Source organism: Tupaia chinensis, unplaced genomic scaffold (assembly GCF_000334495.1).
Source record: "Tupaia chinensis unplaced genomic scaffold, TupChi_1.0 Scaffold000437_1, whole genome shotgun sequence".
Classification (NCBI taxonomy): Eukaryota; Metazoa; Chordata; class Mammalia; order Scandentia; family Tupaiidae; genus Tupaia; species Tupaia belangeri.
In genome coordinates this window covers 1,061,356-1,076,668 of record NW_006159942.1, presented here as the reverse complement: position 1 = coordinate 1,076,668, position 15,313 = coordinate 1,061,356, and the positions used below count along the sequence as shown (strand labels likewise).

General features: G+C 38.3%; 1 long non-coding RNA gene across 1 annotated transcript in view; it reads left to right on the top strand.

Moving 5' to 3' along the window:
* The window catches only part of LOC114009018 (uncharacterized), an 11,770-nt gene extending 2,589 nt beyond the window's left edge, over positions 1 to 9,181 (top strand). The window contains exons 2-3 of the long non-coding RNA XR_003550499.1: positions 1,512 to 1,734; positions 9,097 to 9,181. This is a non-coding gene — a long non-coding RNA (uncharacterized LOC114009018). The remainder of the gene's footprint in view (positions 1 to 1,511; positions 1,735 to 9,096) is intronic.
* Positions 9,182 to 15,313: the final 6,132 nt, after the last annotated feature.

The following is a 15,313-nucleotide window of genomic DNA, read 5'->3' as shown; positions in this document are numbered from 1 at the left end:
CACACACACACACACACACACACACTCACACACACACACTCATGCCCAGTGTGAGTTTCAAGCCCCCAAGTTCAGGACTTAAGCCACGCTTGACTATGTTGGAGTTCAGCTTCATAACCCCTATGCCATCTGCTGGTCCCTTTTGCTATATATTCTAATTGTGAACCTATTTATGTGTCCTTATATAGTCAAATCTTGTTTGATTTTTCCCTAGTGATGCATGTCATCAGTCCTGATGAATCCAATATTTATGAAGTATTTTACACTTAATACTGAAATTTGTCACAGTTGTGTTCATGCAGCTTAGCCTTTGAAGTGGGACAGACTCAAAGATCCCAGACACATTATGTCTAAATCTTTCAGGGGAAAATCCCATGGGTAATTAGGAGAAGGATGGGGGGATGGTATAGAATAATTCATTTTTTTCCTTCTGATAAAATATAGCTTGAAAAGGCTAAGCCCTTAATAGAAGATAAAACAGTTAAGTGATGAGAAACATTTTTCCTTAACTTCCCAAAACCTGAAATACAGCCCAATAATTTCAAAAAACTTCCAGCAATGAAGATCAAGGTATACAGCTTAAAATTCCCAGAACCATTAAGCCTAGAATTAAAGAATATAGGTTAGGGGTCAGCACGTGGAGTAATGGTTAAGGTGCTAGACTGCCACATGCCTGACTGTGGTTCAAATTCTCCCCTGGCAACTTGAAAACCATGCTGTGTGTGTGTGTGTGTGTGTGTGTGTGTGTGCGCGCACACTCAAAATCCTGAGAAGAGACTGGAGGAAAAGGGAATGCAGCATGGCCATCCCCACCAGGGGATTATTTCTTACTTTTTCTCCCTTTGTCTCTCTCTGGCAAACACATACATCCTATGGCAAAATCTTGAAAAAAAAGAAAGAATATGGTTTACAGGAAGGACAGTGATAATACCATTGTAAGCTGAATGGCTTAAAGCTCTGGGACAATTCAGAAAAGTGTTTTTCTCATAGAGATGTTTGGGATACTCTCTTTGTGGCTCCTACTAATTTATTAATGTATTCAAATGGCATAGTTTGTGGCAATATCATCGCCAAAACTCTAGGATACAGAATAAAAGAATTAGAGCATTTGCTCTAAAATATTGAGCCAACATTGTCTTTGGTCCTTTGTTTCAGTAGAAAGAGGAGAATACATAATTCTTTGACATCAGGACATGGTTTATCCTGTCATTGAATCCTCAGTCACAACTGAATGCATTTTGCCCTAAGGCAAACTTAAAATTTTGAAGATGACAGGAAAGGTATACCTATCCCTTTCCTATTTGACCTGGGTAAAGTTGAGAATTTGCATGATTACTCTGAAAGGGGAAACTGGCCAAAGGTACTAAGTCTTAAAAAATAAGAAAAGTCCTCTAAGTTGGTGAAAGTTTCATTCTCCTACTTGGAGACTCTGTTAGACTACTCTCAAATTGTTTGAATGATATTTGTTCATTTATATTAGGTTTAATATTACAAAATTACCTGTTTTATAGGTAAAAATTATCGATTTTCAGCAATATTATATCATTCAACTAATATTGTAACAGATACGGCCATTGAACGAGCTCTTATTTCTGGTTTCCACGATTATCTTCTGAATTAGTCACATGATGATGCCAAGTACAGTGTCTGCTATGGTTGTTGTTTAACCTCGCAAAAGACAAACTAATGCAGCAAAGATTTGTGTCTTGAAAATAAATTGGATCAAAAGCAATGGTAAGCTTGAGAGAAAAAAACAATTATTTATCTATTGGTTGTGAAACACAAAATGGAGATAAAAATCTATTAGTGTACAGTTAATATGATGGGAAGCTTTATACCATTATCTGTCATGTAATGGAGTGATATTATTCCAGATTAAGAGGTAAACAGGATTTGCCAAACATATCCAACATCCAAACCTTATTCTGTACTACTTTTTAGTCAAACCTAATGGGATTCTGAAAACGGGGGGAAATGCTAGAATGAGAGTGGCAGTTCTACTTTTTTTTTCAGGAGAAAGAGCTGGAAACTGGTTGCAGGTAAGCGGGGAACCCTTCACAATTTCTATACAAAGTATCTAAGGCAATGCAATGATATTTTGCACTTCTGAAAATGAGGGTTCAAAGTGCATTAACTTCCAAACATGGTGATAAGAGCCTTCTTAACAGTGAAGTTATAGAAAGGCAATTGTGAAAGATAAAAAGGTGATGATCGATATGAAATTGAGTAATAAGGGTAGTTGGGTTTGGACCATCCCCCTCAAAACATCAAGGAAATTTAAACATAATACTTTTTAAAATCTTTTTTTAAGCATTAAAGACTTATTACCAAGTAATTAAAAGTTGTTAGGGACAACACTCAATAAAAATGAGAAACTAGGGACAAGCAGGTGGTGTAGTGGTTAAGGTGATAAGACTCTCACATGATCAACTGCAGTTCGAGTCCTCGACCTGGTGGCTTGAAACTCATGCTAGGCACATGTGCATGTGTGCATGTCCAAAATCCTGAGAGGAGAATGGAGGAGAAAGGATTGTGGAGTGGCTGTCTCCATCCCCTGCCTCCCCCAGGTGATTTCTCACTTTCTATCTCTCTGTCTCTCTCTCTGTATCAGTAGTGAACGCATGTGCCTTATAGCAAAAATCTCTCAAAAAAAAAAAAAAGAAGCTAAGACCTTTTCACTAAACAAAACTACCAATTATTGAAGTAAAAGTAAAAATGGAGATGCTAAACAGCTAAGCAGAAATTTGAGCAGTTAATTTAGAGCTAGTGAAGTAAACATTGAAGGGAAAAAACTGCCAAGACAGAGTGCTCTGGTATCTACCCCAGTTTTAAAACTCCACATTTTTATACCCTATGAGGTCAGAGTGAACCCAAAAGACATTTCTCAAGGACTGAAGCCTATTTCAAATTATCTAAATCTCTGATTTGATTAGGGTAATCTATGCATAACATAAACACACAAAGCAAAAGTGAATATTCTCTAGAGAAAGAGAAAAATTGTCCAGCACAAAAGAACCACATATTATATGATTCTATTTCTATGAAAAGTACATACAAGTAAATCACAGAGACATAGATTGTGGTTTCTTAGGGGTGAGATTATAAAGAGTTGGAGGTTATGTCTAAAGAGTATGGAGTTTCTTCTTGGGTAATGAAAACATTCTACCATTGATTTACTAATGTCTAAGTAAACTTTGTTTTTTAAAAATTATTTGATTTATCTTTATTTATTTATTTATTTATTTTAAGCTGATCAGAGAGGGACAGAGTAAGAGGGAGAAAGAGAGAGAGGGAAAGTGAGAAAGCAAGCTGCCAGGTCCAGGACTCGAACTGCAATCAGCCATGTGGGAGTCCAGTGCCCTTAACAACCACGCGACCAGCTGGCCCCTGTAGGTGAACTTTGTAAACAACTGAAAATCATTGAATTGTACACTTTAAATGGGTAATTGTATAACATGTAAATTATATGGCAATAAAGCTATTACAAAAATTCCAAACCTTCAATTATCTCAACAATTTTTCATATACAAGGTCTAACATTAAGTATAAATAACCATGCGTTTAAAAAGTCAAAAATGACTTTAAACCATGAGGGAACCAGCAGTTAGTGTAATGGCTATGTCGCTGGACTCCCACGTAGTCGACCGCGGTTCACGTCCCGGACCCAGTGGCTTAGAACTCACACCGGGCGTGTGTGTGCGTGTGCCCAAGATCCCGAGAGGAGAATGGAGGAGAAGGGATTGCGGTGTGACCATCCCCCCTAGGGGGTGATTTCTCGCTTTCTGTCTCTATGTCTCTGTCTGGCGAGCGCATGCGCCCTATAGCAAAAACCTCTCCAAAAAAAAAAAATAAAAATAAGACTTAAAACCATGAGAAAAGATCTAGTAACAAAGACGTGTGGAAGATCCAGATATTGGCGTCCTCAAATACAGATATTAAAATACATCTGATTTAATGACTTTTTAATGTCTCCTATATTTATAATGAAACGCCCAGAAAAATATGACAGAGAATTTGACAGCAGCAGTATTTGAATAAATAAGAGCCAAGAATTTTCCAAAAGTGATGAAATCCATTAACCCACAAGTTGAAGAAGGTCTGAAAACTCCAGCAAGATAACAGCAAACAATACAACATTAACATGTATAATAATAAAGTAGGTTAACAAAACAATTACAAGGAGAAAAATCTCATAAACAACAAAAGTAGAAGTTGGGGGAGATACTTTTCTTTCAAGGGATCAGCAATAGAAAGATATATTCCATGGAGGGGAAAGCTGGCCAACTAGGGCATCACATTATTGCTCCAGTAGGAAAGTCCAAAAAAGTGGGATGACGGCTGCACCTGGAGCATAGGAGTTGGGTGAGATTGACAGAACACAGCAGTAGGATTGTGGGATGTCTTTGGGCCACTGAGCTTCAAGTGGAAGAGAAAAAAGGAGGTCAATGGTCTAAACTCAAAGGAGCTGAAGTTGATGGAAACCTCCCATTACAGTGGGGGGGAGGCGAGCAGGACTCCCCCTCAAGCGTCTAGCATCCAGCCTCTTGCTTCCACCTTGAACCCCAGCACTTCTCAACTGCAGGAGAGCACCGAGAGGGACATAGACTATGAACTCATCTTGGGGAGTTGCAAGGATCTGCTGACACAGAGAGAACCTGAACTCCCCCAGTAGAAACCTCAGGCGCACAGCACCATCTCTGAGGCCAAATCAGAGCATTCTTTCCCTGAACTGGCAGGACTACACACCCATGCCCCCTTGCAACATGGGGAGCAGCACCCTGCCCCCTTTGTTGCCTTCTGTGGAACATCTCCTCTGAACTTTCTGAAAGAGTGAGTTGAGAAGTGGTCCGGACAGTTGACAAAGAGGAGGATGCTAGGGATCTCACCTCCATGTGTGGAGAACAGACTGGCATCATCCTGCCCAATCTACAGTCCAACTGGCCAGGTCCACACAGGCCAGCACAGGCACTCCCACCAGGTCACAGCTGGGCTGGGCTACAACCTCTCCCTCCAAATGCACAGATCTGCACAGGTCATCAGACAGTATAGCCTGAGCTGTCAGTGGTGGTGCAACGTGAAGCTCGAGATTTGCAGATTAGCCTCACCCCTATCCCTGTAGATACAAGTGAGCTCCAGCCACCTGACTCCCAGCTGCAGAGACATACTCAGGACAGCGGCGTTCACATCTGCCTACTCAATGTGCACATTAACTGCATGAGTCCATAACTCAGCCCTGATGCCCAGTGGGCAGACATTTTCAACTCTAGCACCACTCACTAGAAGCACAGACTTGAAGCAGCTAACCCCCACTCCCCAGCTTCATTACAGTGGTACAAAGTTTCCATTCAGGCTTGCAGCTTTACTTAGAGTGTGTGTCAGCCTCCTCTTATACCAACAACAACCACCTGCTTGCATTGCACCACCTGCAGAGGAATGCTACAGCCTTAGAGAAAATCAGGCACTGGAGTAGACAGCTTCCTCTGTTTCTAGAGATTGTACACAAATTCCCGCTGTGCAACTTCTCAGTCTTTCCTATGTGCAACCCATTCAAGACAGAGGTCACTACATAATTCCAGCTGATATTTTCATTTGGCTATGTCCCCTAGAGGATGACCCTGCTCCCTACACAGGATCTGAGAACTCAGGAAACCACACTACATGAAGCAATTACCATCGATGTGAGGGGACTCACCCCTTCTACAAGTGGAGCACTAGTGCACAACACTAACCTCACCTAGAATCCAAAAGCACTGGCCTAGAGACCTACAGTGCCTCTGAAAAAAAACCTGAATTCTGCAATAAGTAAAGGCCCTTTTAAAATACACAAACAAGCAAAATAAAGCACTGGCACTATATAAAACCTAAACCTAAATCAAGAAGAAGTAAGTGCTATACCAAATGCTGAAAAATCAATTCAGAGACACAAGAAACATGAAAAAGCAAGGAAACATCTCTCCTCCAAAGGAATATGCTAACTCCACACTAACAACAGACAAAATGCTGGAAACCACAGCAATATTCCTTGAAGCATATTAAAATAAAAAATGCTACAAGTAAGAACCTTTGGGACACAGTCAAGTATTAAGAGGAAAGCTTATAGTAATTAGTGCTCATAAGGAAAAATAAAAATATCACAATGAAACAATCGAATGATACATCTCAAAAAGCTGCGAAAACAAGAACAAGGTAAACCTAAATATAATAGAAGAAAAGAAATAATAAATATCAGGGAAGAAAGAAATGAAACAGAGAACAAAAGAGTAATATAAAAATGAATAAAACAGAAAAGAGAGGCAATATCCAGATAAATAAAATTAGAAATGAAAAAGAAGATCTAGATAAATAACATCAGAAATGATACATTGCATATCACAGAAATACAAAAGATCATTAGAGATTACTATGAGAAACTGTATGCCAACAAGCTGGAAAACCTAGGAGAGATGGATACATATAATACACCTAAATTGAATCAGAAAGATAAAGAAAGCCTACACAGTCCAATAATAAGTAGTAAGATTGAATCAGTAATAGTCTCTACCCACCTCTTCCCCACACACAAAAGGAAATCTAAGTTTGGCTGACTTTACTGTTGAATTCTACAAGTCTTTTTTTTTTTTTTTTTTTTTTATGAAATGAATACCAACTCTACTAAAACAATTCCAAAGATCTAAATGGAAGGAGTCCTCTCAAACTCATTCTATGAAGCAACCATTGCCTTACTAACAAAAACAGACAGGCAAGACATAACAAAAGCAGATAAAACACAACAGAAAAAGAAACCTACAGATCAATGTCCCTGATAGAAAAAGTCCTCCACAAAATATAAGCAAACTGAATCCAAAACGCTTTAAAAGATTATATACTATGACCATGTAAGAGTCATTCCAGGGATGCAAGGATGGTTCAACAAATGTAAAACAAAAATGTAATGTATCACATTCATAGAAGAAAAGACAAAAAGGATATGATCATCCCAATGAACACAGAACAAGCATTTGATAAAATATAATATCCCTTTATGAATAAGACTTTCAACACAATAGGTATAGAGGTTACGTTTCTTAACACAATAAAGGCCATATGTGACAAACAAACAGCTAACATACTCAGGAAAAGTGGAAAGCAGTACTGGAAGTTCCTAGCCAATGCAATCATACAAGACAGTGAAATGGAAGCCATCCAAAGCCATACAAGTCATCCAAATTGGAAAAAAAAAATAAGAAATTAATTTGTCCTTATTTTCAGATGACATGATTATATACTGAGAGAAACCTAAGGGCTCAACCAAGAAACTCTTAGAATTCATAAGCAAATTCAGCAAGATTGCAAGATATAAAGACAACAGACAAAAATCTGTAGCCATTTTTGAACTGTAACAATGAGCAAACTGAGACAGAAGTGAAGAAATCAATTACATTTACATAGTCACAAAAAAGTAAAATGTCTAGGAATAAATCTAACCAAAGAAATAAAAGATCTCTTCTATTTTATTTTATTTTGAAAAGGATTTTTGCGATACAGCATGTGTACTTGCCAGAGAGACAGAGAGAGACAGAGAGTGAGAAATCACCACCCAGGGGGAATGGCCACACTGCAATCCCTTCCCCTCCATCCTCCTCTTGGGATTTGGGACATGTACACACCTGCATCTAGCATGAGTTTCAAGCCACTGGTTCACGACTCTAACCATGATCAACCACGTGTGAGTCCAGCACCTCACCACCACATCGCCTGCTGGCCCCAACATAAGCTTTTTATAATGGCACTTCATGGAAGAAAGACCTTCAAGCCAAGATTTCTCTTTTTCTTCAATGGTAATGGAAAATTCTAAACAGCAAATTGACAAGGGATGAGAAGTCACCATAAGCAGAAAAAAAATTTTAAATGAGAGCTGTTGAACAGTCAGGAAGAGGATGGAAATAAATAAATAAATAAATAAAAATCCAGAAAACCTGTTATGAGAAGACCTAAGGATGATCAAGTATGTAAGACTTTCCTATGATGACTGTTTTCATAATGAATTTTAAAATGCACAAGATTTCATGTCATTGAATGTAAGCATAAATTTCCTTAAGGAATGGATATGTTCATTTTTATATTACCTCTAAGAATAATCATTGCTAATTATAATGATGGCCTTCTGTTAAACTTTAAGTTGCAATGAAAAATTATATTTGGGAGGCTACACAGAAGAAGAGATGTCCATAACTTAATTTAGGAATATCATATCAAATACCTAGTTTGAAAATAGTGATGCTCAAAATTTTGTAGTTTGTTGTTTTCATGAGCACATGCTCTGGCTCAGGTATGGTGGTACAGAGGGTAGGGGGCACATCTGTGTGATGCTAGGCAACAGCCAGGAATTCTCTGGCTTGCAATCTGGGTCTACCTCCACATGGTAGGTGAACTTGCAGACTTAAGATTCTGGCTGGCTGCATTGCTTGGGGGAGGATTGCAATGTGAGGTCCCTGTTGGTGGTCCCTCTCTCTATGGAAATAAATAAACTTTAAAAACTAAAAAGGAGTACAGACTCTGGAGTCAGAACTCAACTAGTTTCCCAGTTTTGTCACCTAGTTGACTATTTCGGGATGATTTTCTCAGCTGCAGAAATTCTATTTTCCCACCTGTACCTACTAACTATACTCATCCTGTTAATGTAGTCATTACAAAATGCTTAGCCTATTGATTATAACTATTTATTAATATTATCAATTAATTTTCTGAGGTTAGAGATGTATTGGAAATTTCATTTTAGTAATGTGATCATTGAGTGACTATATTGCATTTTGTTTAGCTATTTTCCTGTACTAAATATTTAGGTGGTTACATCATCTTTTCTTATTCTTGAGAGTGGTAGTTTATACTGAATATTGTAGGTCTTAATTTTTGAGGAACACAGAGCAATTTCGATACACATTAGTATATTCTTTCGTAAAGTAGACTATGGCAAAAAGTCTTACAGTATTGATTTGAATGTCAACAAAGCAGGGGCGAATCAAAAGAGCATTGCAAATTTCAGATACCAGGATGGCAGTACAAAGTACAGAAGAAAGTATAATCACACATAGAATTTTTCTGGTTTGTGTTTTTCAGATACTGCTTATTTTTCTTCTGTTCATGTACCTGCAGTCGCTCCACTCAGCGCACTTGTATGCATTTTATCTATTATCGTCATTGTTCTCTGTTTTGTTCAGAGAAAGAAAAAGTAAGTTGTATTATTGCTTTAAATTAAATGAAAATTCCAAGGTCTCAGGCAAAATCAGTCACAAAAGGAGTCATCATAGAAAAATCTTCTACGTGCTTGGTAATTCCTTCAGTCAAGGATATATGTCTGTCAAAATGATACATTACTGGGCCAGCAAGTGGCATAATGTTTAAGGCACTGGACTCCCACATGGTCCTGGACCCAGTGACTTGAAACTCATGGCGGGTTTGTGTACATGTGTGCCCCAAATCCTGAGAAGAGAATGGAGGAGAAGGGATTGTAGTGTGACCATCACCCCTGGAAGATGGGTGGTTTCTTGGCTTTCTGTCTTTGTGTCTCTCTCTGTCTCTCCAGTGAGCATAGGTACCCTATAGCAAAAATATCACACAAAAAATAATACATTACTTGCAAATGTTACAACAATTATTTTTGCTTATGGTCAATGTAGTTTAAAATTCTTTACTGAGGACAAATTTCTATAGGAGAGAACATATGGACTCCAGATAACTGGTGGGAGGTCCACGGAGTGGTACAAAAGGCTGAGAGCCATGATTAGGGCAACCGGATCTTACTGCACAGGACTAACAAAATAAAATAGCAACTCATGTATTCAACACATGCTTCCTGAGTGCCTCTATATTGATATGTATTGTTCTCAGCATGCACAACAGAGACAGAACCAAAACAGATGAGCTTGTTGTCTTCAAGAGCTTCCAACCCTAGTGAGAAGAAATAAACAACGGAAAGGTGAAGGAGACAAGAAAATACCAGGCAGAGATGAGTACAGTGTAGAAAATGAAACAATAACATGGTTGAAAAAAACTGTGGAGCTAGTTTATGTCAAGTGGTCTCTCTGAGGAGATGACATTTGCACTGACAACTGAGGGAAACAAAGGTGTGAGGGAAATTCTTGGTGAAGAGTGTGCCAGACAAAAAGAAATATTTAGTTTGGGTTTCAACCTAAGAATGAGCCTGGTGTGTTCCAAGATAAAAAGAGAAGGCCTGTGTGGCTTTGGAAACCGAGATGGAGGGGAGAACAGGTCACGCCCACGGGGTTTTGACTCCCTGCAGTGTTCATCCACTGAAGCTCTTAAAACAAGGGAGCACAAGGATCTGATTCATATTTTCGAAAGGGCTCTCTTGCTAGAAAGTGAGCAATATATTTTAGCAGTGAAGGGAAAAAGACTACTAGAGATTACTGTAGTATTCAAGATGAGAGTTGGTGGTGGTCTGGACTAAAGCAGTAGCAATGGGATGGAGGATTAAGAATGCCTAGGACACCAAGATTAGTTGATGGATCTGATGTGGAAAAAAAGTAAAAGGAAAAAAAAAAACTATCTTGATGATTGGACGTTTTTAAACATTAGATGAAATAAACCGTGGAAAGGAGTAAGGAAGAACAAATTTCAGAGGGAGAACGAAGGGTTCTATTCTGAGCATGCTAATTCTGATGCCTATTTTACATCCAAGGGGATATGTTAAGTATCTATGTGCATGAATCTAAATTTATGAAGCAGATAAGGAACAAAGGTATAAATCTGGTAGTATAGTCCATATGCTCTCCAAAGGAAAACATCCTAAGTTACAGCTCTCACTATTATAAAGTAGAAATAACATGTTAGTTCTGTAATTGGAGCTGAGTCAAGCATTTGAAAAGATATTTTGGTCAATCTTAAGACTTTGATTCTGAATCTCCCCGTTTTTGCGTATAGCATACTCTTACAGTCCACTGCCATGAGGGGGAGTGCTTGGGCTGTATTCCTCTGATGGATGCACCAATGTCATTCTACCTCTAGGTCAAAGAACGCGTGTGACTGCACCTCAGAAGAGACGGACAGACTTTAATGAGCCACTGACTTCTCACACTTAGGTAATTACCAGGTATCTGTTTTATGTTTCTGTTTGTTTGTTTGTTTGTTTGCTGTCATTGTGTATACTTCAGATTTAAAATTTAACCTTTTTTAATTAAATCATGAATTTGATAGTAGCAATTATCATTTTAGAAACAAATGGAAATAAAGATTTATTTAAATTCATAACCCATCTTTCATAAAGTAGTGTTTCAAATGAGGATATATTAATATTAATATCTTTGTTTCCTTTTGTGTCCTGAGAACCCCTCCTATCATCACTATTTTGAATATTTTGATTTGCATATTTATGAATATTAATAAATACAAGAATGTCTTCATATATTTGTTGGCCATTCAAATTTCTCCTCCTGTGAAGTCTTGTCTAACACCTTCATGCAATTTCTAGTTGGCTATCTATATTTGCAGAATTTTTGTTTTATCCTATATCCTTTATATTCTGAATTTTAAAAAAAATATATTGCCAAGGACAAACTATTATTTATGGTATAAGCTTTTGACAAAGATTTTCTTTTTTTCTTTTTTTTTTTTTTTGTTTTTTATTGCCAGAAGATGTGCACATTCATCAGAGAGAGAGAGCAAGCACTCCTCAGTGTAGCATGGTCATACTGAAATCCTTTACCTTCCATTTCTCCATCCTTTTACAATTTGGGGCAGCACATACATGTACCCGGCATATTTTCAAGCTATTCAAATCAAAATTGACCATGTGGAATCCAGTTCCCAATGCACAATATTTAACCACCGTGCTATGGAGCCGGCTCCTCTCAAAGACTTTCATAAAGATACATGTCATTTCTAATCAGTGAATAAATTCAAAACCTGCTATTATAATCTTTCCTGGAGGAAAAAAAATATATTACCAGAAGGCACATGTGTTTGCCAGACAGTGAAAGAGAAAGTGAAAGAGAGAGAGAGAGAAAAACCCCCCAAGGGAATGTGGTCATGCAACGATACATACTCCTCTTTCTCCACCCCATCAGGAGTCTGGGCATGTATGTACATGTACTCATAATGTTTTTCAGGCCTCCAGGGCCAGGATTCGAAAAGTGGTTAGCCCTATAAGATCTAGGACCTTATGTACAGAGCTTACCTTCTGTGCGAAGATACCCACCCCCATGCTACATATAGAGTACTTCTCCCCATTTGGCATCACTCTATACAGTTCTCATTTATATCATTAGAGGGACAGAAGTCTTTAATGCTTTAATGTTGTTAAAACTATCCATTTTGCTCCTAAAAATTTGAGTTTGGGGTCTTACTTTTTAAATTCTCATCCATGGAAGTTCACAAAGTTAACCTCAAATTTATTAGCTTTATACATCTCTGTTTCATATTTAGGTCTTTAAACCTAAAAGGTCTTTAAACCTGATATATAGAATTAATCTTCATTATATAGTGATCCAAATTTCCTAATATTGGCTACCGTTTAATCTGTGTTTTCTTCGTCAATGAGCTCTGTTTTCAGCTCTTGCAGATGGAACTTTTAGTGCTATTGCTTTTTGTTTTTGTCTTCTTATAGTAACGAACAGGTTTTTTTTTTTTTTTTTTTTTTTTAACCATGACCTTTTTGTTAGGTGTTAAAATATGTTAGGGAGAAATTCTACTATTTACAAATAACGACAGTTTTGTTTCTTCCTTTTTAATCTTTATACCTCCTAATTTATTTTTTATTTTAGTTGCTTACAGGGTATCTGTACTCACCAGAGACAAAGAGACCGAGAGAGAGAGAGCATCTTCCAATGGGGTGTAGTCAACTCAATTTCTTCTCCTCCATTCCTCCATCCTGATGGGATGCACACACACATACCCAGCATGTTTTTTAGCTATGAAGATCAGAATTTGAACCAAAATTGGCCATGTGGAATCTGGTTCCCTAGGCAACAGGACCAGCCCAAAGATAACAATGATAATTTTTTTGTTTTTGAATTTAAAGATAACATTGCAAATTTCCTTAAGCATAATATTTATCATAGTTTGACCATCAAGCATTATTACCAAGCATAATAATATTTTCTTATTCCTGCTTTCTTTGATTTTATCATAAACAGGTTATTGAACTTAAGAACCCACTGAGATAGTTACACAAATTTTCCACACTAATTAATCCATAATATGATAAATTTATATTGATAGAATTTATTTTCTTTTTAAAAGAATTTTAAAAATTTAACTTTATTTATTTTAATTTGACCAGAGAGGGACAGAGAGAGGGAGAAAGAGAGAGAAAGTGAGAAAGCAAGCCGCCAGGTCCAGGACTCAAACCGCAGTTGGTCATGTGGAAGTCCAATGCCCTTAACCACCACACCACCTGCCAGCCCCAGATAGATATTTCTAATGTTAAATTATTCTGGAAAATTTTCTGCTTTATAACTAAAACAGGACTATAATTTTATTTTCTTATATTCCTTGTTTTAAAATTATGTATTAATATCATTAGCTTCAAAAAAAGAGCTTACTGGGACCAGCAGTTTGTGCAATGGCTATGTCGCTGGACTCCCATATAGTCGACCACTGTTCAAGTCCCAGATTTGGTGACTTAAACTCACACCGGGTGCGTGTGCATGTGTGTCCAAGATCCCAAGAGAAGAATGGAGAAGAAAGGATTGCAGTGTAGCCCTCTCCCACCCCCCACCCCCCCAGGTGGAGGGTGATTTCTCACTTTCTGTCTCTTTGTCTCTCTCTGTCTTTCTGGCAAGCACACGTGCCCTATAGCAAAAACCTCTCCAAAAAAAAAAAAGTTAAAAAAAAAGAGCTTAGCAATTTTTTTTATTTCTCCTTTTGGAAAACTATATAAGATAGAGATTCTATTCTTTAGAGGCAATCTAGATGTGTTATTTATTTATTTTTTTTTTTTTTGGAGAGATCTTCGCCACAGGGCGCATGCGCTCGCCAGACAGAGAGAGACATAGAGACAGAAAGCGAGAAATCATCCCCCAGGGGGGATGGTCACGCCGCAATCCCTTCTCCACCACTCTCCTCTCGGGATCTTGGGCACGCACGCACATGCACCCGGCGTCAGTTTTAAGCCACCAGGTCCGGGACGCGAACCGCGGTTGACTACGTGGGAGTCCAGCGACATAGCCATTACACTAACTGCTGGTTCCCTAGATGTGTTTTCTTTAAAGGAAGAATTCTCTTATTTCAATTTATTTTTAAAGTTGTCTTATTCCCAATTTGACACTTCAGAAATTTATCCATTTTGTATAAATTTTTAAATTGGTATAATAAATCATAATATTGTTATTTTTTCTGTAGTTACAATATTATTAGTTCTCACTTTTGTTCTATATAGTCCTTTTTGTGGAAGAAAGGGGATTTTTGCAATAGAGCACATTACACTCTCCAAAGAGAAAAAGGGAGAGAAAAAGTGAGACATTATCCCCTGGGGAGATGGTCATACCACAGTCCCTTCTCCCTTGTTCTCCTCTTCGGATTTTGGGCACGCACATGTGCCTGGTGTGATTCTCAAGTTGCTGGGTCTGGGACTTGAACCATAGTCAGCCGTGCAGGAATCCAGCTCCTTAACCACTACGTCACATGCTGGCCCTTATTTATTTATTTATTTTTTAAGTTTTTTAAAGGTTTTTGCTATTGGACATGTGTGCTCACCAGAGAGCAAGAGAGACAGAGACAGTGAGAGGGAAAGTGAGAAATTACCCCCCCACACCCCCTAGGGAGGATGGCCACACCTCGGTCCCTTCTCCTCTATTCTTCTGGGATCTCAGATGCACATGCATACGTGCCTGGGGTGATGTTCAAGCCAGTGGGTCCAGAACTCCAACTGCGGCCGGCCATGTATGAGTCGTTACTTAACCACTATGCCATCTGCTGGCTCTCCATATTTATTTTAAATCTTCTGTTTTTTGTTTTTTTGTTTCTCTCTCTCTCTCTCTTTTATTTGCCAGAATGATTGTGCAATCACTGGAGAGATACAGAGAAAATGAGAAAGCATCCCCCATGGAGGATGCTCACGCCACAGTCTCTTTTCCTCATTTTCCCCCCTTTCGTGGGCACATGCACTCGTGTGTTTTTCAGGCTGGTATGGGACTCAGACCATGTCGTGGGCCAGGTGGGATCCAGCTGCCTTAACTCCATGCCACCAGCTGGCCCCTCATTTTCTATTTTCTTAGTAAATCTCACCTCCAGTTTATTCAACTGGAAAATGTTCAGTTACTAAATTTTGTTCCATCTTACTGCTTTCTGCTTTTTGTTTGTCTTCCTTTTTTCTTTA